The 21,568-nt window shown below is 46.7% G+C and overlaps 1 protein-coding gene and 1 long non-coding RNA gene across 5 annotated transcripts in view; one reads left to right on the forward strand and one right to left on the reverse strand.

Moving 5' to 3' along the window:
• Positions 1-21,568, reverse strand: part of HIBCH (3-hydroxyisobutyryl-CoA hydrolase) — a 962,330-nt gene that overhangs the window by 242,642 nt on the left and 698,120 nt on the right. The gene's annotated exons all lie outside the window — the stretch shown is intronic.
• LOC143786341 (uncharacterized) lies at positions 20,736-21,508 on the forward strand. The gene is made up of 3 exons (XR_013218267.1): positions 20,736-21,193; positions 21,266-21,350; positions 21,433-21,508. It is a non-coding gene; the product is annotated as an uncharacterized LOC143786341 (long non-coding RNA).

Consider the following 21,568-nt stretch of genomic DNA (forward strand, 5'->3'; position numbering starts at 1 on the left):
TTGCCAGGCGCTGTGGTTTTGTCCTGGAGCCTTTGGAATTTCCTATTCCTCTGAGGGGAATTGATGCTACGCCATTGGCTGAGAATAAGCCTCAGTACTGGACGCAAATGACTATGTGCATGACTCCCGTACATCAGGAGGTGATTCGCTTTCTCGTTCTGCATAATTTGCATGATGTTGTCGTTTTGGGTCTGCCATGGCTGCAAGCTCATAATCCAGTTTTAGATTGGAAAGCTATGTCTGTGTCAAGTTGGGGTTGTCAGGGAATTCATGGCGATACTCCGTTGGTGTCTATTGCTTCTTCCACTCCTTCTGAGGTCCCTGAGTTTTTGTCTGACTACCAGGATGTATTTGATGAGCCCAGGTCCAGTGCCCTGCCCCCTCATAGGGATTGTGACTGTGCTATAAATTTAATTCCTGGTAGTAAATTCCCTAAGGGACGACTTTTTAATTTGTCTATACCAGAGCATGCCGCGATGCGGAGTTATATAAAGGAGTCTTTGGAGAAGGGACATATTCGCCCATCCTCATCCCCTCTTGGTGCAGGATTTTTTTTTGTGGCCAAGAAGGACGGTTCTTTGAGACCTTGTATAGATTATCGTCTTCTGAATAAAATTACAGTCAAATTTCAGTATCCTTTGCCACTATTGTCTGATTTGTTTGCTCGGATTAAGGGTGCCAGTTGGTTCACCAAGATAGATCTCCGTAGTGCGTATAACCTTGTGCGCATTAAGCAGGGAGATGAATGGAAAACAGCATTTAATACGCCCGAAGGCCATTTTGAGTACTTAGTGATGCCTTTTGGACTCTCTAATGCTCCTTCTGTGTTTCAGTCCTTCATGTATGACATCTTCCGAGAATATCTGGATAAATTTATGATTGTTTATTTGGATGACATTTTGGTCTTTTCTGACGATTGGGAGTCCCATGTGAAGCAGGTCAGGATGGTGTTTCAGGTCCTGCGTGCTAATGCTTTATTAGTGAAGGGCTCAAAATGCCTCTTCGGAGTACAGAAGGTCTCCTTTTTGGGTTTTATTTTTTCTCCTTCTACTGTGGAGATGGACCCAGTCAAGGTCCAGGCTATTCATGACTGGACTCAGCCCACGTCTGTTAAGAGTCTTCAGAAGTTCTTGGGTCTTGCTAATTTTTACCGTCGTTTCATCGCTAATTTTTCTAGCGTGGTTAAACCTTTGACGGATTTGACCAAGAAGGGTTCTGATGTGACTAATTGGTCTCCTGCGGCCGTGGAGGCCTTTCGGGAGCTGAAGTACCGGTTTTCTTCAGCTCCAGTCTTATGTCAGCCAGATGTCTCTCTCCCCTTCCAGGTCGAGGTTGATGCTTCTGAGATTGGAGCAGGGGCTGTTTTGTCGCAGAGAAGCTCTGATGGCTCTGTGATGAAGCCATGTGCTTTCTTTTCAAGAAAGTTTTCGCCTGCCGAGCGGAATTATGATGTTGGTAATCGGGAGTTGTTGGCGATGAAGTGGGCATTTGAGGAGTGGCGACATTGGCTCGAAGGAGCTAAACATCGTGTGGTGGTCTTGACTGATCACAAAAATCTGATTTACCTTGAATCTGCCAAGCGCCTGAATCCTAGACAGGCTCGTTGGTCGTTGTTTTTCTCCCGTTTCAACTTCGTGGTCTCATACCTGCCTGGTTCAAAGAACGTGAAAGCTGATGCACTTTCTAGGAGTTTTGTGCCTGACTCTCCGGGAGTTTCTGAGCCGGCTGGTATTCTCAGAGAGGGAGTGATTTTGTCTGCCATTTCCCCAGATTTGCGACGAGTGCTGCAGAAATTTCAAGCGGATAGACCTGACCGTTGTCCACCAGAGAGACTGTTTGTCCCGGATAGATGGACCAGCAGAGTTATTTCCGAGGTTCATTCTTCGGTGTTGGCGGGTCATCCTGGGATTTTTGGTACCAGAGATTTGGTGGCTAGGTCCTTCTGGTGGCCTTCCTTGTCGCGGGATGTGCGTTCCTTTGTGCAGTCTTGTGGGATTTGTGCTCGGGCTAAGCCTTGCTGTTCTCGTGCCAGCGGTTTGCTTTTGCCTTTGCCTGTTCCGAAAAGGCCTTGGACGCACATTTCCATGGATTTTATTTCGGATCTTCCAGTATCTCAGAAAATGTATGTCATCTGGGTGGTGTGTGATCGTTTTTCCAAGATGGTCCATTTGGTGCCCTTGCCTAAGTTGCCTTCTTCCTCCGATTTGGTTCCTCTATTTTTTCAGAATGTGGTTCGCTTGCACGGCATTCCTGAAAATATTGTGTCTGATAGAGGATCCCAGTTTGTGTCCAGGTTTTGGTGGACTTTTTGTGCTAAGATGGGCATTGATTTGTCTTTTTCGTCGGCCTTCCATCCTCAGACTAATGGCCAAACCGAGCGAACTAATCAGACGTTGGAAACTTATTTGAGATGTTTTGTTTCTGCTGATCAGGATGATTGGGTGACTTTTTTGCCTTTGGCCGAGTTTGCCCTTAATAATCGGGCTAGTTCTGCTACTTTGGTTTCGCCTTTTTTCTGCAATTCTGGTTTCCATCCTCGTTTTTCCTCGGGTCAGGTTGAGCCTTCTGACTGTCCTGGGGTGGATTCTGTGGTGGATAGGTTGCAGCAGATTTGGAACCATGTGGTGGACAATTTGAGGTTGTCACAGGAGAAGGCTCAGCGCTTTGCCAACCGCCGTCGCGGTGTGGGTCCCCGACTTCGTGTTGGGGATTTGGTGTGGCTGTCTTCTCGGTATGTTCCTATGAAGGTCTCCTCTCCTAAATTCAAGCCTCGCTTCATCGGTCCTTATAAGATCTTGGAAATCCTTAACCCGGTGTCTTTTCGTTTGGATCTCCCAGCATCGTTTGCCATTCATAATGTGTTTCATAGGTCTTTGTTGCGGAGGTATGTGGTACCTGTGGTTCCTTCTGTTGAGCCTCCTGCTCCGGTGCTGGTCGAGGGCGAATTGGAGTACGTGGTGGAGAAGATTTTGGATTCTCGTATCTCTCGACGGAGACTTCAGTATTTGGTTAAGTGGAAGGGCTATGGTCAGGAGGATAATTCCTGGGTTGTCGCCTCTGATGTTCATGCGGCCGATTTGGTTCGTGCCTTCCACGCGGCTCATCCTGATCGCCCTGGGGGTCTTGATGAGGGTTCGGTGACCCCTCCTCAAGGGGGGGGTACTGTTGTGAACTCTATTTTTGGGCTCCCTCTAGTGGTCACAAGCGGTACTGTGTAGTGTTGTCTTTCTGCAGGTTGCAGCATCAGCTGGTTCGTTATCCTTGGTTGGTTTCCTATTTAGCTCACCTGGATACTCAGTTCCTTGCCTGCTATCAATGTATTCAGTGCTCTTCAAATTCCTTGTGGCTACCTTGCTCCCAGTCTCTCCAAGACAAGCTAAGTTTTTGTTTGATCATTTTTTGATTATCAGCGTTCATTATGTTTTTAGTCCAGCTCGCTAAAATGTGATTTCCTCGCTTGCTGGTTGCTCTAGGGGACTGAGTTTCTCCCCCCACACCGTTAGTTGGTGTGGGGGTTCTTGAAATATCAGAGTGGATATTTTGTAAGGGTTTTTTACTGACCGCATAGATTCCCTTTTCTATTTTCTGCTATCTAGTATTAGTGGGTCTCATTTGCTGAATCTGCTTTCACCCCTGTGTATGTGCCTTCCTCTTACCTAACCGTTATTATTTGTTGGGGGCTTCTATATCTTTGGGGATTATTTATCTGGAGGCAAGAGAGGTCTTTCTTTCTCTCTAGGGGTAGTTAGTTCCTCAGGCTGGCTCGAGACGTCAAGGATTTTTAGGCACGTTCACCGGCTACTTCTAGTGTGTTTGGATAGGTTCAGATTTGCGGTCAGTCCAGTTTGCCACCTCCCTAGAGCTTGTCCTATGTTTGTTACTTAGCTGGAGTAATTTGTGATCCTCAACCACTAAGGATCATAACAGCCATTACTGGTATGTCCGCTAGCTGCAACCCCAATCCCATCACCCAACATTCCTGATCTTCCTCATCCTGCTATTCCTGGTATGTCCACTGGCTGCAACCCCAATCCCATGACCCAACTTTCCTGATCTTCCTCACCCTGCTATTCCTGGTATGTCCGCTGGCTGCAACCCCAATCTCATCACCATCACCCAACTTTTCTGATCTTCCTCACCCTGCTATTCCTGGTATCTCCGCTGGCTGCAACCCCAATCCCATCACCCAACTTTTCTGATCTTCCTCACCCAGCTATTCCTGGTATGTCCGCTGGCTGCAACCCCAATCCCATCACAATCACCCAACTTTCCTGATCTTCCTCACCCTGCTATTCCTGGTATGTCCGCTGGCTGCAGTTACCGTTTTTTTTTTTCCTTCCCCTGCATGTTTTCTCATTTTAATTCCTTGATGCCAATACACAGCTGGCTTTACCTTTCCATTTGGATCTATTTCCCCTTGCATTTTCCCTTCTGACTTCCAATTAATACCCTCCTGTGTCTGTGACCAATCTCCCTGCTGTCCCTCCCTCCTGATCACACCTGGCCTATTTCATGTGCACTTAGCGTGTTATAAATTCAGAGACACAGGTCTATCTGGACCGTGGTCTGTCTCTAGAAGGATGTCAGCAGAAATATGCCAGAAAAATAACCCCCTGCTATAGATGCTTCATTATTATTATTATTACTATGCTTCGTTAACGCCATCAATCTGACAATCGATCTGCGTCATCCTCAGGTATGTCTGCTGGCTGCAACCCAATCCCATCACTCAACTTTCCTGATCTTCCTCACCCTGCTATTCCTGGTATGTCCGCTGGCTGCAACCCCAATCCCATCACCCAACTTTCCTGATCTTCCTCACCCTGCTATTCCTGGTATGTCCGCTGGCTGCAACCCCAATCCCCATTGCTTAATGGATAAAAATTACCTTTTATTAATTAGATTCTTAAACATTCCAAATTGGTGCACTACAAAAACCATCACCATGACAACAACATACCATAGAAAAGACCAGGGTGGTGCCTGACCCTGCACTCCACTACATGCACCCTACCTGCTAGCGGAGGTTGGCACCCTACCTGCGCAAATGGCGCCCCCGCTCACCGTCGACTATCCCTTCTACCCTTAACGGGCCCTAATGAGGTGGGATAAGACTGTCTTAATCATGCATATCAAACCCCAATCATTTGTATAGTCCACATTGATAGTGGCAGATCTCTGATTGCATCTATCCTGCCCCTACCTGTCATCCTTCGGGAGACGTTTAAATATGTGGAAACAATTCCAAGGATTAGCCTCCTGCAACCCAAGAGTAAGGAGGAAGCAATAATTTACTTGGCACTCAGGAGAACTTTGTGTGTGAAGCTTCTCCGGGAGGGCTCCCTGCAGCACGGCGCGTTCTAACCGCAGCAGCACCAGCGCTCCCCACATCAGCGAGTATCTAGCCTGTCCACAGCGCTTCCTCATTTCTCTGCTCAAGGCCGTGCTACACCTCCTGGACCCGGTCTGGTATTGGAACCACTTGTGGGCCCATTCAGACACGTTGTGTAGTCCAGTGTTCAAATATCCTGTCTGATGAAGGTCCTATGTTGGGACCGAAAACGTTCATGTTGAACTGGATGCACTGAATAAATCATGTTTTACTTCACCACAAAGTTCTCCTGAGTGCCAAGTAGATTATTGCTTATGTACCACGGGTTGGATACCTAACTTGAGCACCTCCCAGATACCCAGAGTGCCGTGCTTTACTATACTACAAGAGTAAGGAGGAGTCGGACCCCACTGTGAGACTCATTGGGCGTTTTGATGACTGTTCCCGTGAGGTGAGGGACATTGTCAGTAGACACTGGGACATTTTATTGGCGGATACAGACATAAAGGAATTCTTGTCCGAAACACCTACGATCACCTATAAAAGGGGGAGGTCCCTAAGGGATCAACTTGTACACAGCACTTTTACTCCCCCAAAAAAGAGTGGTACTTGGCTTGATAGAAGACAGCTGGGCACGTTTCGGTGCGGTGGCTGTTCCTTCTGTGGTTACTTATCAAGAGGAAATCATTTTTTCAGTGCGAGTACAGGCCAAGTGTTTGAAAATAGACACTTTGCCAACTGCAAGACAAGCGGTTTGATATATCTGTTTAAATGTACTTGCCCTAAGAACTATGTGGGAAAAACCTAAAGAGAACTGAAGAGCAGGATAGGGGATCACCTAGGGGATATCAGGCACACGAGGGACACTCCTATATCGAGACATGTCCGGGGTGTGCACCAGGGAGACCTCAGTTGCTTCTCCATTGTGTTATAGAAGTGGTGGTTCCATCAATTCGAGGTGGAATTGGGACAGAAGAATTCTACAGAAGGTAGTAAAATGGATCCACAGTTTGGATACGGTTTCCCCAAGGGGGTTGAACGAACAAATGAACTTTGGTTGTTACTTATGAGTTGTTCCCTGTTGATGAAAAATCGGCAATAAGTTTACCTGCAATATTGACCCGAATGGGTTAAATATGTATGATTATCCATCTTTATTTTTGAGACATTACATCTGCAGTCACTCGTCAAAAGCATTGTTTTTGATAGAAATAATGGGATGGGTACATGCATTGATGACTATAAAAAGATAATGAAAAGCTCGACTATGCGTAAGAGGTGTGGAGGTTATACGCCTAAAAACTGATTATTTTGTGGTGACCTCACTGTTGCGGAGCTAAATACAGCGCCGTGGCACAATGTCGTATTATCCCTGGTAATGTGCAAAGAACGCATGCGCAGTGGATGCAGTATATGTGTAAAATACATCCATGCGTCTGTTCAGGTATAAATATGATCTAACATCTGAACACTGAATGTGCCTGCATAGTAATGATAGCAAGAAATTAAGTGCCTCTGCAGGCGAACGTTGATGGGGGTGGCGCAGGCGTAATGGGGGAAATACACACTGGTAATGCAATGACATCAGCGCATGTGCAGCTGCCGTAATCTGAGCACACTTATATCATGTGCAGCGTTGTATTAAATTCAGATTACGGGCTCTTCCACAGCTATAATGATACCTGATGGCGCATGCGTGTTGGAGAAATCAGCGCCTTTATTGGCAAATGGTAACCGCATATGCGCAGGCGCAGGAGGTGAAACGCACACCTGGAACGTAGTAGCGTCAGCGCATGCGTGGGAATTCACGCCTGCGCACAGACACTGCAGGAAGTGTGGTCACATAATCTGGATCACGTGAGGCATCTGGAACGCTGGTTGGGAACCGGATGTGCGGCGTGCTGACACGCACGCTAAGCAACCAGGTGATATGTATGAATGGATAATGGGCAGGATATAAAACGCATGTACTCTGGCACTTTTTCTGAGGCATCATATCAGGAGGGGACATGCCCTGAGGTGCTAAGGATTGTATCGGCTATAACCTATGAACTGTGAGAAGCTAAGTAACCCTTTGGCAACTTTTTTACTCCTGATGAACCTCATGTATTCATAGAGGGGAAACGTGTCTTGATATACGGATTGGATCTGGTATCCTAAATTATGTATCATCAAATCATCAATTAGTATCTTGTCTTGTATATATACATTGTGAACGAGTATCATAAGGGGATCCGGATATGTATAAGATTGGATCTGGTATCTGGAATCATGTATCATTAAATCATACTGTGTCCTGTGTATATGTATTGTGAATGAGTATCATGTTAAGGGGATCCCCGGTCATACATATATATATATATATATATATATATATATATATATATATATATATATATATATATATATATATAAGTAATCCTGAGGAACACTTTCTACACTTCAAAGCACTACAGCACCTTAGTTATTCTTGCCCTCAACTGCCTTACAAGGGACAGGATAGAGGATAGCCGCCGAGGAGCGGTGGCGCCACTGGCGTACTAAAATAGGGTGCCAACCTCCGCTGACAGGTAGGGGAAGGATAGATGCAATCAGAGATCTGCCACTCTATCAATGTGGACTATACAAATGATTGGGGTTTGATATGCGTGATTTAGACAGTCTTATCCCACCTCATTAGGGCCCGTTAAGGGTAGAAGGGATAGTCGACGGTGAGCGGGGGCGCCATTTGCGCAGGTAGTAGGGTGCCAACCTCCGCTGGCATGTAGGGTGCATGTAGTGGAGTGCAGGGTCAGGCACCACCCTGGTCTTTTCTATGGTATGTTGTTGTCATGGTGATGGTTTTTGTAGTGCACCAATTTGGAATTGTTAAGAATCTAATTAATAAAAGGTAATTTTTATCCATTAAGCACTGGGGATTTTTCTGTGAGTTTCTTAACTATATAGATCCCCAAATACATTTTTCTCTTTTCTGTGAATACTGCAACCCCAATCCCATCACCATCACCCAACCTTCCTCATCTTCCTCACCCTGCTATTCCTGGTATGTCCGCTTGCTGCAACCCCCAATCCCATCACCATCGCCCAACTTTCCTGATCTACCTAACCCTGCTATTCCTGGTATGTACGCTGGCTGCAACTTCACTCCCATCACCCAACTTTCCTGATCTTCCTCACCCTGCTATTCCTGGTATGTCCGCTGGCTGCTATTAGTTTTTTTTTCCTTCTCCTCTCTGTTGACCTACTCCTCAACCTCAGATCTCTCCTAATAAAACACAAAACAAGTCGCCCACTCTCCTTCTCCTACCTGCTCTGTCTCTCTCTGCTTCTCCTCAATGCTGGCGACATATCTCCCAATCCTGGACCCCCACGGCTCATACCTCCCATTACTACCCCCTACTACTGCTCCCAACCCAATATAAACACCCCAAATCTTGCTCACCTCAAATACGTGCCTATGACGCCCACCCCCCTGCACCCTCCCTCTGGATCACTATGGAATGCCCGCTCCGTCTGCAATAAACTCCACGTGATTCACGACCTCTTTACCTCTCATAATCTTTTCTTTCTGGGCATCACTGAAACATGGCTGAAACCCTCTGACACAGCCTCCCCTGCTGCACTATGTTACAGTGGCCTCCACTTCACCCACACTCCTTGCCCTGGCAACAAAGATGGTGGAGGAGTGAGCTTTCTCCTTTCTTCCAACTGTACATTTAACCCAATCCTACCTCTACCCTCCCTTATCCTTCATTCTTTTGAAGTCCACTCTGTCTGCATCTACTCCCCCTACAACCTCCAAATGGCCATCATATACCGACCTCCGGGCCCGACCACAGCCTTTATTGACCAATTCTCCACCTCGCTCCTTCACTTTCTCTCTGCTGACATTCCCACCATCATAATGGGTGACTTCAACATCCCCATTGACACCCACCAGTCAGCAGCCTCCAAACTCCTGTCCCTTACTTCATCTTTTGGACTTACTCAGTGGTCCTCCTCAGCCATCCACACAGACGGACACACATTAGACCTGGTCTTCACCCGTTTCTGCTCCCTATCTAACTTCACCACCTCCCCTCTCCCTCTATCTGACCACCATCTACTCACTTTCTCATCCCCGTCCTCCTCACCTGTCACCCATGTCCAGCAACATGCGCACCCACGCAGGAACCTTGCACACCTAGACACCCACACACTCTGACTCTATCCTACCCCTAGTATCCATATCCTCACTCCACGACACAGACACTGCCACTGCTTTCTACAATGCCCCCTTCATCAGCTATTGACACGGTCACCCCTGTCATGCATAGCAGAGTGCTACGAACCAATAGACAACCAGGCACAATAACATCACTAAAAAGCTTCGGCAAGTATCCAGAATTGCTGAACGGCGTTGGAAGAAAACTGATTTGCAAGATGATTTCACTGCACTCAAACAAGCAACACTCACATTCAAATCAGCTCTCACCTCTGCTAAACAGGCCTATTTTACATCCCTTGTATCTTCTTTATCCCACAACTCCAAACAGTTGTTCAACACTTTTAACTCCCTCCTCCGCCCACCATTGCCCCCTCCGAGTTCCCTAATCATTGCCGAGGACTTTGCCAAGCACTTCAAAAATAAGATAGACCAAACAAGGCAAGTCTTTGTTGTCAAACCACCACAACCCCTTTGTATACCAGACCAATGCCCAAACCCCATAACTTCCCTCTCCAAAATCACTGAAGGGGAGTTTGCTAGTCTTCTCTCCAAATCACACGTCACCACTTGTGCACTTGACCCCATCTCATCCCACCTCCTCCCCAACCCCATCTCTTCAACCTATCACTAACTTCTGGTACCTTTCCCACTGCTTTCAAACATGCCACAATCACACCTATGATCAAAAAGCCATCCCTTGACCCAAGCGCTATGTCCAGCTATCGCCCCATATCTTTGCTCCCATTTGCTTCCAAACTACTTTAGCAGCACGTCCATGCTGAACTTTCCTCTCACTTTGCATCCAACTCTCTCTTCGACAACCTACAATCTTGCTTCCATCCCCACCATTCCACTGAGACTGCCCTGACCAAAATTGCTAATGACTTACTTACAGCCAAAGCTAACAGACAATTCTCTATACTCCTTCTTCTAGACCTGTCCTCAGCCTTCGACAGTTGACCACTGCCTCCTACTTCAGATCCTCTCTTCCTTTGGTGTCAAAGACCTTGCCCTATATTGGATCTCCTCATACCTTACCAACCGCACATTTAGCGTTTCCTACTCCCAAACTACCTCTTCATCTCGCCCCCTCTCTGTTGGTGTCCCTCAAGGCTCTGTCCTTGGGCCCTTACACTTCTCAATCTATACACTCGGCCTGGGACAAATCATAAGGTCCTATGGCTTCCAGTACCATCTATATGCTGATGACACTCAGATCTACAGCCCCCGTCACACTAAGTGAGGTCGCTAGCGAGATCAGTGCTGAGTCACAAGTTTTGTGACGCAACAGCGACCTCAGTAGCGATCTCGCTATGTTTGACACGTAGCAGCGACCAGGCCCCTGCTGTGAGATCGCTGGTTGTGTCGGAATGGCCTGGACCTTTTTTTGATCGTTGAGGTCCCGCTGGGTAGCACACATCGCTGTGTTTGACACCTTACCAACGACCTCGTTCACACAGGACGTCCCTCATCGAGGTCTGAATCGTCATAATAGCTGCCATGTGACAGGGTCACAACGACCAACGACACGACACAACATCGTTGGGAATATCTCACTGTTTGACATCTCACCAGCGACCACATAGCGACGCAGCAACGATCCCTGACAGGTCGTATCGTTGTCGGGATCGCTTTAGCATATCTTCCCTACCCGATCTATTTATCAAAATAAATGAAATCACATTTTCCCGTCCCCAAAATCCGCTGCCTCGGAGTAACCCTTGAATCTGCCCTGTCCTTCAAACCGCACATCCAAGCTCTCGCCACCTCCTGTCGCCTCCAGGTCAAAAATATTTCCAGAATCCGTCCTTTACTCAATCCTCACTCTACCAAAATGCTCGTGCATGCCCTAATCATCTCCTGCCTCGACTACTGCAACATCCTCCTCTGTGGCCTACCCTCTAACACTCTCGCACCCCTCCAGTCCATCCTTAACTCTGCTGCCCGACTAATTAATCTCTCTCCTCGCTACACTCTTGCTTCCCCTCTTTCCAAATCCCTTCACTGGCTTCCAATTTCCCAGCGTATCCAGTTTAAACTACTAACACTGACCTACAAAGCCATCCATAACCTTTCTCCTCCATATATTTCCAAACTAATCTCTCACTATCTTCCCTCACGCAATCTCTGGGCCTCTCTCCTCCACGCTTATTCGCTCCCCACCCAATCGCCTACAAGACTTCTCCCAAATATCCCCCTTCCTCTCGAATTCTGTGCCCAACACGTCCGGTTATCCACCACATTTGGATCCTTCAAAAGAAACCTGAAAACCCACCTCTTCAAAGAAGCTTACAGCTTACAGCTTGTAATGACCACACAGGGTCCTCTTCCCTCTTACCAGTCTGTTATTGATAGTTTTGCTTACTGTAAGTGATATTTGTATTTTGATGTAACCCCTTCTCATGTACAGCACCATGGAATTAATGGTGCTATATAAATTAATAATAAAATGGAAGACGTTTTGGCCCACCAGAAGTCTTCCTAGACCTGGCCGTCCAGCAAAACTGAGCAATCGTGGGAGAAGAGCCTTGGTGAGAGAGGTAAAGAAGAACCCCAAGATCACTGCGGCTGAGCTCCACAGATGCAGTAGGGAGATGGGAGAAAGTTCCACAAAGTCAACTATCACTGTAGCCTTCCATCAGTCGGGCCTTTATGGCAGAGTAGAAGCCTGTCCTCAGTGCAAGACATATGAATGCCCGCATAGAGTTTGCTAAAAAACACATGAAGGACTCCCAGACTATGAGAAATAAGATTCTCTGGTCTGATGAGATGAAGATAGAACTTTTTGGCGATAATTCTAAGCGGTACGTTTGGAGTAAACCAGTCACTGCTCATCACCTGCCCAAAACAATCCCAACAGTGAAACATGGTGGTGGCAGCATCGTGCTATGGGGGTGTTTTTCATCTGCAGTGACAGGACGACAGGTTGTAATTGAAGTAAACATGAATGCGGCCAAGTACAGAGATATCCTGGATGAAAACCTCTTCCAGAGTGCTCTGGACCTCAGACTTTCACCTTCCAACAAGACAATGACACTAAGTACACAGCTAAAATAACAAAGGAGTGGCTTCAGAACAACTCATTAGTATTCATTAGACTTCTGACTGAGAACTCTGTCTTTTAGCCAAAGGTGTTTTTAATCACAGCAGGACCACTACCCCTCCAAAGATATAGATTTTAGTCTAACAGAGGATTCATGTTCCCATACAGATGAGGACTTTATTTTAAGAGAGGAAAGGCATTGTTAGTTCCTGGTAAACAAGAAATGCCTTAAGGTACCTTCACACTAAGCGACTTTGCAGCAAGAATGACGTCTGTCATGTTCTCAATGGCAAGAGAACATAGCATCAGCATATATAGAAACTAGCTCTTGGAAGATGGGAACTAAGCTGACCATGAACTAAACCTAACGCACAACTAGCAGTGGCCGGGTAGCATGCCTACGTTGATTCTAGATGCCCAGCACCAGCCGGAGGACTAAATAAAGCTAGCAGAGAAAAATATTAGTCCTAGCTCACCTCTAGAGAAATACCCCGAAAGGAGACAGAGGCCCCCCACATGTATTGGCGGTGAGTTAAGATGAAATAACAAACGTAGTATGAAAATAGGTTTAGCAAATTTGAGGTCCACTTACTACATAGCAGAAGACCGAAAGGACACTTTCATGGTCAGCTGAAAACCCTATCAAAACACCATCCAGAAATTACTTTAAAACTCTGGCATTAACTCATAACACCAGAGTGGCAATTCCTGTTCACAAGAGCTTTCCAGACACAGTAACGAAACTACAGCTGTGAACTGGAACAAAAATGCAAAAACAAACATGGACAAGAGTCCAACTTATCTAGTAGTTGTCTAGGAGCAGGAACAAGCACAGAGAGGCTTCTGATAACATTGTTGACCGGCAAGCAACTAACAGAGCAGCAAGGTTATATAGCGACTCCCACATCTTGATGGGAACAGGTGAACAGAGAAGATGAAGACACCAGTTCAATTCCACCAGTAGCCACCGGGGGAGCCCAGAATCCAAATTCACAACAGACGTCGATCCGTGACGTTGCAGCGTCCTGGATAGCGATCTCGTTGAGTTTGACACGCAGCAACGATCTGGATCCCGCTGTGATATCGCTGGTCGGAGCTAGAAGTCCAGAACTTTATTTCGGCGCTGATCACCCGCTGTCATCGCTGGATCGGTGTGTGTGACACCGATCCAGCGATGTGTTCACTTGTAACCAGGGTAAATATCGGGTTACTAAGCGCAGGGCCGCACTTAGTAACCCGATATTTACCCTGGTTACCATTGTAAAAGTAAAAAAAAAAAAAAACACTACATACTCACCCTTCTGATGTCTGTCACATCCCCCGCCGGCGGCTTCCCTGCACTGAATGTGTCAGCGCCGGCCGTAAAGCAGAGCACAGCGGTGACGTCACTGCTGTGCTCTGCTTTACGGCCGGCCGGCACTGACACATTCAGTGCAGGGAAGCCGCCGGCGGGGGACGTGACAGACATCAGAAGGTGAGTATGTAGTGTTTTTTTTTTTACTTTTACAATGGTAACCAGGGTAAATATCGGGTTACTAAGCGCGGCCCTGCACTTAGTAACCCGATGTTTACCCTGGTTACCCGGGTGCTGCAGGGGGACTTCGGCATCGTTGAAGACAGTTTCAACGATGAAGAAGTTGTTCCCCTGATCGTTGGTCGCTGGAGAGAGCTGTCTGTGTGACAGCTCCCCAGCGACCACACAACGACTTACCAACGATCGCATCGCTGGTCGTGATCGTTGGTAAGTCATTTAGTGTACCTTTATCGTGGCTACCAGGTACACATTAATTGGCCAAATTTATGCGCTAAAGTTTCTCAATTTTTCATATTTCTAGTGCATAAATGCAATTCAATTTTCATATTTCATGTTTGCAAGTTTTGGTGCTATAGAGTGCTGCCTTATTTATTTCATTGTACTGTATATGAGTTGGTGACTCTAGGTTCAGCACCTGTTCACACTTAGTCTATGTTTGGATGTGACGGTCAGTTTTTTTAAATTTGTATTCAAGAGCAACATTTCAGGCTTACAGCGCAGAGGACCTCCTCCTCTGTGACATATATCGGCTATTCACAACGTTGGTCACTGTCTCACAATCGGCATATTCTGAACCAAAGTACATCCCCAATCACATTTAAACTCATATTAACCCCTTCCCGACATTTGTAGTACATGTACATCATGATCTGGAAGGACTTCCCTGCCGATACAGTACATGTACGTCATGGTGATCGCCCACACGCAGGAGGCTGTGCGCCGGTGATCACCGCCAGATGTCAGCTGATACTTACAGCTGAAACTCAGCTCTCAGTATCAGGAGCGGTCCTGCACAGCTCCAGGCACATTAACCCTCTAGTCTAACAGAGGATTCATGTTCATACAGATCAAGACTTTATTCTAAGAGAGGAAAGACATTGCTAGGTCCTGGTAAACGAGAAATACCTTATCGTTGCTACCAGGTACACCTGAATTGGCCAATTCATGGGCTAAACTTTCTAAATTTTTCATAGTTCTAGTACAGTTATGCAATTAAATTTTCATATTTCATATTTGCAAGTTTTGGCACTGCAGAGTGCTGCCTTATTTATTTAATTGAAATGGGGCAGCACGGTGGCTTAGTGGATAGCACTGCAGCCTTGCAGTGCTGGAGTCTTGGGTTCAAATACCACCAAGGACAACATCTGCAAAGAGTTTGCATGTTCTCTCCATGTTTGAGTGGGTTTCCTCCGGGCACTCCGGTTTCCTCCCACATTCCAAAGACATACTGATAGGGAATTTAGATTGTGAGCCCCGTTGGGGACAGCAAAGATAATGTCTGTAAAGCGCTGCGGAATATGTTAGTGCTATATAAAAATAAAGATATTATTATTATTTTGCTCTGGGACCTGTAGTTTCACGAGCTTTGCTTAGCTTGTAAGGGGCTGGGCTTACAGGGTTGGCCGAAGAGCTGGCTGAGTCTGGCCAACCACCTACCACCCATCAAGGGGTGTGTCTCATGCGATATAATGAGACTGTGTTGTGGTCACATGGTTTCTGTGTTGGAAGGCCATGTGAGTGGAGACTTCCTGAATAGCACGTGGTGAGGCCATGTACCTAGATAGTCTGTTGGAAGGTCCTGCTAGTGGAGACTTCCTGAATAGCACGTGGTGAGACCATGTACCTGCAGAGCCTGTGATGGCTAACTGTGTTGGGGATGCTACCGTTCTTCTAAGGGTCTGGAACTGTCGGGTGGGAAGTTGTGGAGCAAGTCATCATATGGGACAGTGATCCTAGTAAGGCAGCTCTTCCCTGGAAGCCAGGACTGACAAGGAGTCAGCGTGTGAAGCGGAGCTCCTGGAAAGTAAACTCAGACAAGGGGGTTGCAAGAAGGCAGAGAAGTGTATTTGCTACATAAACAGACTGGTGTCTTATTATGTTTTGTGAATGTAATGGTACAGACTGTACTCTATCCGGTTTATGCTGCATTTAAATAAACCGGATGGCAAGCGAGTGTCCCCCAACACACTTAGAGAGTGCTATCTCACACAATTTTAAAATGGTATTCACACACATGTAACCACATTATTTGTTTTGTTATTTTGACCACCCGCCTCTCAAAAAAATATTTCTGATTGTTTCTCCATGGATTTTTTCAAATTATGCCTGGAATGAACAGTGGAAAAAGGTCTGAAAGGATTCTTCTTGGTATCATTTTTTTACAAGACCTTGTATTTTATCAGGGGATAAACTTTTTATATTCACTGCAGATATAGGACTTAGGCTACTTTCACACTAGCGTCGTACGACGCACGTCGCAATGCGACGTGCCGACGTACCGACGCATACTGTGCAAAAAAAACACAACGGGGGCAGCAGATGCAGTTTTACAACGCATCCGCTGCCCCATTGTGATGTCTGGGGAGGCGGGGGCGGAGTTCTGGCCGCGCAAGTGCGGTCGGAAATGGCGGACACGACGCACAAAAAAATGTTACATGTAACTTTTTTTGTGCCGACGGTGCGCCACAACACGACGCATCCGTCGCACGACGGATGCAACGTGTGGCAATCCGTCACAATGCGTCGCTAATGCAAGTGTAGGGAGAAAAAAACGCATCCTGCAGGCAATTTTGCAGGATGCGTTTTTTCTCCAAAACGACGCATTGCGACATGCGTCATACGACGCTAGTGTGAAAGCAGCCTTACAAAGTTCTACAAAAACAAAATTATACTTTTTTTTCCTTTTTTTAAATAAAGACCCTTTAGAATAGAGGTGGGGGACCTTTTTCTGCCAGGGGCATTTGGATACTTATACCATCATTCTCGGGCTGTAAAAATTATCAGTTTGTAAGTTCTTCTTCAATATTTGGTCAAACAATTAATAAAGTCACCTCTAATGTGATGGCTGGGGGCATAGAGACATCATGGAGAAGCTGAAGGCATAAAAACATCACAGGATGGGTTGGAGACATATATGCATCACAGGAGGGGTTCAGGCATACACACATCACAGAAGTGGATAGGGACATACACTCATTACAGGAGTGCCTGGTGGCATATACGCATCACAGGAGCAGCAGGTGGCATATACACATCACAGGAACGGATGGGGGCATATACATCACAGGAGGGGCTGAGGACATATACACATCACACAAAGGGCTATGGGCAGGGGGCATATAGACATCACAGAATGGACTGAGGGCATATAGACATCACAGGACAGCTGGGGGCATATAGACATCACAGGATGGGCTGGGGGCATATAGACATCACAGGACGGGCTGGGGGCATATAGACATCACAGGATGGGCTGGGGGCATATAGACATCACAGGACGGGCTGGGGGCATATAGACATCACAGGACGGGCTGTGGGCATATAGACATCACAGGAAGGGCTGGGGGCATATAGACATCACAGGACGGGCTGGGGGCATATAGACATCATAGGATGGGCTGGGGGCATATAAACATCACAGGATGCGCTGGGGGCATACAGACATCACAGGACGGGCTGGGGGCATATAGACATCACAGGACGCGCTGGGGGCATATAGACATCACAGGACGGGCTGGGGGCATATAGACATCACAGGACGGGCTGGGGGCATATAGACATCACAGGAAGGGCTGGGGGCATATAGACATCACAGGAAGGGCTGGGGGCATATAGACATCACAGGACGGGCTGGGGGCATATAGACATCACAGGACGCGCTGGGGGCATATAGACATCACAGGAAGGGCTGGGGGCATATAGACATCACAGGACGGGCTCGGGGCATATAGACATCACAGGAAGGGCTGGGGGCATATAGACATCACAGGACGGGCTGGGGGCATATAGACATCATAGGATGGGCTGGGGGCATATAGACATCACAGGATGCGCTGGGGGCATACAGACATCACAGGACGGGCTGGGGGCATATAGACATCACAGGACGCGCTGGGGGCATATAGACATCACAGGACGGCCTGGGGGCATATATACATCACAGAACGGGCTGAGGGCATATAGACATCACAGGACGGGCTGGGGGCATATAGACATCACAGGACGGGCTGGGGGCTTATAGACATCACAGGATGCGCTGGGGGCATACAGACATCACAGGACGGGCTGGGGGCTTATAGACATCACAGGACGCGCTGGGGGCATATAGACATCACAGGACGGCCTGGGGGCATATATACATCACAGAACGGGCTGAGGGCATATAGACATCACAGGACGGGCTGGGGGCATATAGACATCACAGGACGGGCTGGGGGCTTATAGACATCACAGGATGGGCTGGGGGCATATAGACATCACAGGACGTGCTGGGGCATATAGACATCACAGGACGCGCTGGGGCTGCCGTCGCCATTGTTGGTGAGACTGGAGCGCTGGCTCCAAGGTACATCAGCGTCTTCACTGCACAGGCAGCAGTGTTCAGTACTTAAAGCTGCATGTGCATGCTCAACAGCAATTAAAGAGCCCACGGACGGCAACAAATGGACACTGGCCCGAGCACTGTGGTTTATGAGAATGTGCCCAGGGACCACAGAAAAATACACAGTGGGCTGCAAACAGTCCGCAGGCCATAAATTAATCACGCCTGATTTAAAATATTGCTTCACTTTGCATTTACGAATCAAAAAGAAAAAATTATGTTCAAAGGTAAACAGTGTTTTAGGCTACTTTAACACTAGCGTTAACTGCATTACGTCTCAAAACGTCTTTTTTCAGAAAAAAACGCATCCAGCAAAAGTTTTTGCTGGATGCGTTTTTTTCCCATAGACTTGTATTGGCGACGTATTGCGACGGATTGGCATACGTCGTGTACGTTTTACGACGTATGCGTCGAAATTTGGCGACACGTCGTCTCAAAAAAACGTTGATTGTAACGTTTTTTGTCTCCGCCTAAAAAACGTGTCGCGACGCATCCTGCGGCATACGTCGTTGGCTGCAATGGAAGCCTATGAGCGACGGATGCGTCGGGACACGTCGTACGACGCAATACAGCGCTGCAATACGTTTTTTTTACACTGAGCATGCTCAGAAGCAGAATTTTGTTGCCAATTGGCCAGACACCCCCAAATCTATATAAACCTGGCCTGGGCCTTCAACCCCACATATGCCAGCAAGAAGACAAAGAGAGGAGAAGCCTGCCAGCAAGAGCCCAGCCAGCAACAGGACCCCAGCCAGCCACAAGATCCCAGCCAGCCACAAGATCCCAGCCAGCCACAAGATCCCAGCCAGCCACAAGATCCCAGCCAGCCACAAGATCCCAGCCAGCCACAGGACTCCAGCCACAAGACTCCAGCCACCATAGAGCCAGTGTGAGTATTGCAATTTTTGTGTGCATCTGTGTGCCTGTGCATTTGTGTGTGTATGAGGTACTACTGACTACAGCAAGAGCTTAAAACCTGAAGAGAACCTGAGGCCTGCCATCGTCCTGCACCAGCCAGTGCAATGCTAGAGTCCAGATCCACCATGATGCCAGCCACTGTGAAGACATGCAGCTCCAGCCAAAGGATTGTCAGCGTTTTGTATGTGTATGTGTGTGTGTGTGTGTGTGTATGCGTCTTCTGATTGGGTTCACCTTTCTGCCTTTGTTGTACATATGTGTATTTGCATAAAGCTATGTGCGTGCATGTGTATGTGTGTATTTTTGGACAGTTGTGTGCTTTTGTATCATGTGCCTGCACCTTATTATGCCTTTGCCAATCTTATGCCTGTTCATGTGGGAGGGTATGTGTCAATGTTCAGGATTGCATCAGGATTTGGTCAGGATTTTCCATCAGTATTTGTACGCCAAAATCAGGAGTGGGTGATAAAAGCAAAAGTGTGCCTGTTTTCCTATTATACTTTCCCTCTTGTTACACTCCTGGTTTTGGCTTACAAATACTGATGGAAAATCCTGACCAAATTCTGATGCGATCCGGAATGTGGACACATACCATGAATGTTTGTGTGCGTCTTGTTGATTGCATGTGCATTTGTCCATGCTTTAATTGGTTAATTGCCTTTTTCTGATGTATTGACTGTATAGTGGTCTGTGCAGCATGTGGTTTAAATGTGCTTTTTTTTTTTTTTTTAAATCTGATGTGTTTTTTTAAAAAGTCTAGCGGTCTGCAGCTTGTGGTTTGAATGTGTGAGTGTGGTTTTTTTTTTCTATTTAAAAGTGTTGGTTTTATTTTACTGTTAAAACCATTTGCAGTTGATGTACTTGTATTTAAAATAAAGAGCATGTCAGCTCCTAATTGTGATTTTAAAAAAAAGAGTGAAAAAAAAAGAAAATAATTAAATTTTTGTTAAAAAAATGTCCGTAGTATCATTTCATAAAGGTAAATTTAAAAATGGTGTATGTACCAATGGTTACAAATGCAATACAGAGTTGGTTGAGGGCATTTTTTTTTAAATAAAGGTTACACTTAAAGGTTTTTTTGGGAGGTGATTTTTGAAAATAAAATGTGGTAAATATATGTTTACATGGTGGGTTCACATTTAAAAATATTTTTTTGGGAACATGGAAATGAATGGTATACCGTGCACCTGTTTTGGGGTTTTGGTGTTCACATTTAATGAACTTTTCTCACATCATTTTAGCAGGGTGTTTATTAAAACATTACCTAGTTTAGAGGGTGGTCTAACTATAAATCCATTATACTTATTATAGATACACCAGGGACCAGGTCCATAGCACCCGCCTGTGTTCCATACCAGGACCAGCCCACCAGGCAAGCCCACCAGGACCACAGCCACACATCTTTAAAAGTAAGTTTTGAAGACCCCCAATCTGCTGCTTCAATGTGTAGAGCAGATTGCAAGTGTCTTTTAACTTACAGAGAGACCAGGACCACAGCCGCCGCCTGTCAGCCCAGGACCACAGCCGCCACCTGTCAGCCCAGGACCACAGCCACAAATCTTTCAAAGTAAGTTTTGAAGACCCCAATCTGCTACTTCAATGTGTAGAGCAGATTGCAAGTGTCTTTTAACTTACAGAGAGACCAGGACCACAGCCGCCGCCTGTCAGCCCAGGACCACAGCCACCGCCTGTCAGCCCAGGACCACAGCCGCCGCCTGTCAGCCCAGGACCACAGCCGCCGCCTGTCAGCCCAGGACCACAGCCACAAATCTTTCAAAGTAAGTTTTGAAGACCCCAATCTGCTACTTCAATGTGTAGAGCAGATTGCAAGTGTCTTTTAACTTTTACAGAGACACCAGGACCACAGCCACCGGCCTTGCTTCCACAACAATGTCCTCTTCTGACAGCCCTCCTCCACAGCAACAGCGTGTATCGGTAAGTTAACACAAAATTTATTTTAATTTTTTTTTTTTTTACTTTTTTTTGATCACTACATGCATAAATTATGTTTCAACAGGAAGCTGAATCAGATGAGGAGCTGTCAGAAGGGGGCGAGATGGGTGGAGAGATGCAAGTGGAGGAGGAACCAAGTGTAAGTAGTGGTGAAACAGTTGCTTCGCACATCACACTGCACCATACACAAAACAGACTTT

This window comes from Ranitomeya variabilis, chromosome 7, assembly GCF_051348905.1.
Source record: "Ranitomeya variabilis isolate aRanVar5 chromosome 7, aRanVar5.hap1, whole genome shotgun sequence".
NCBI lineage: Eukaryota > Metazoa > Chordata > Amphibia > Anura > Dendrobatidae > Ranitomeya > Ranitomeya variabilis.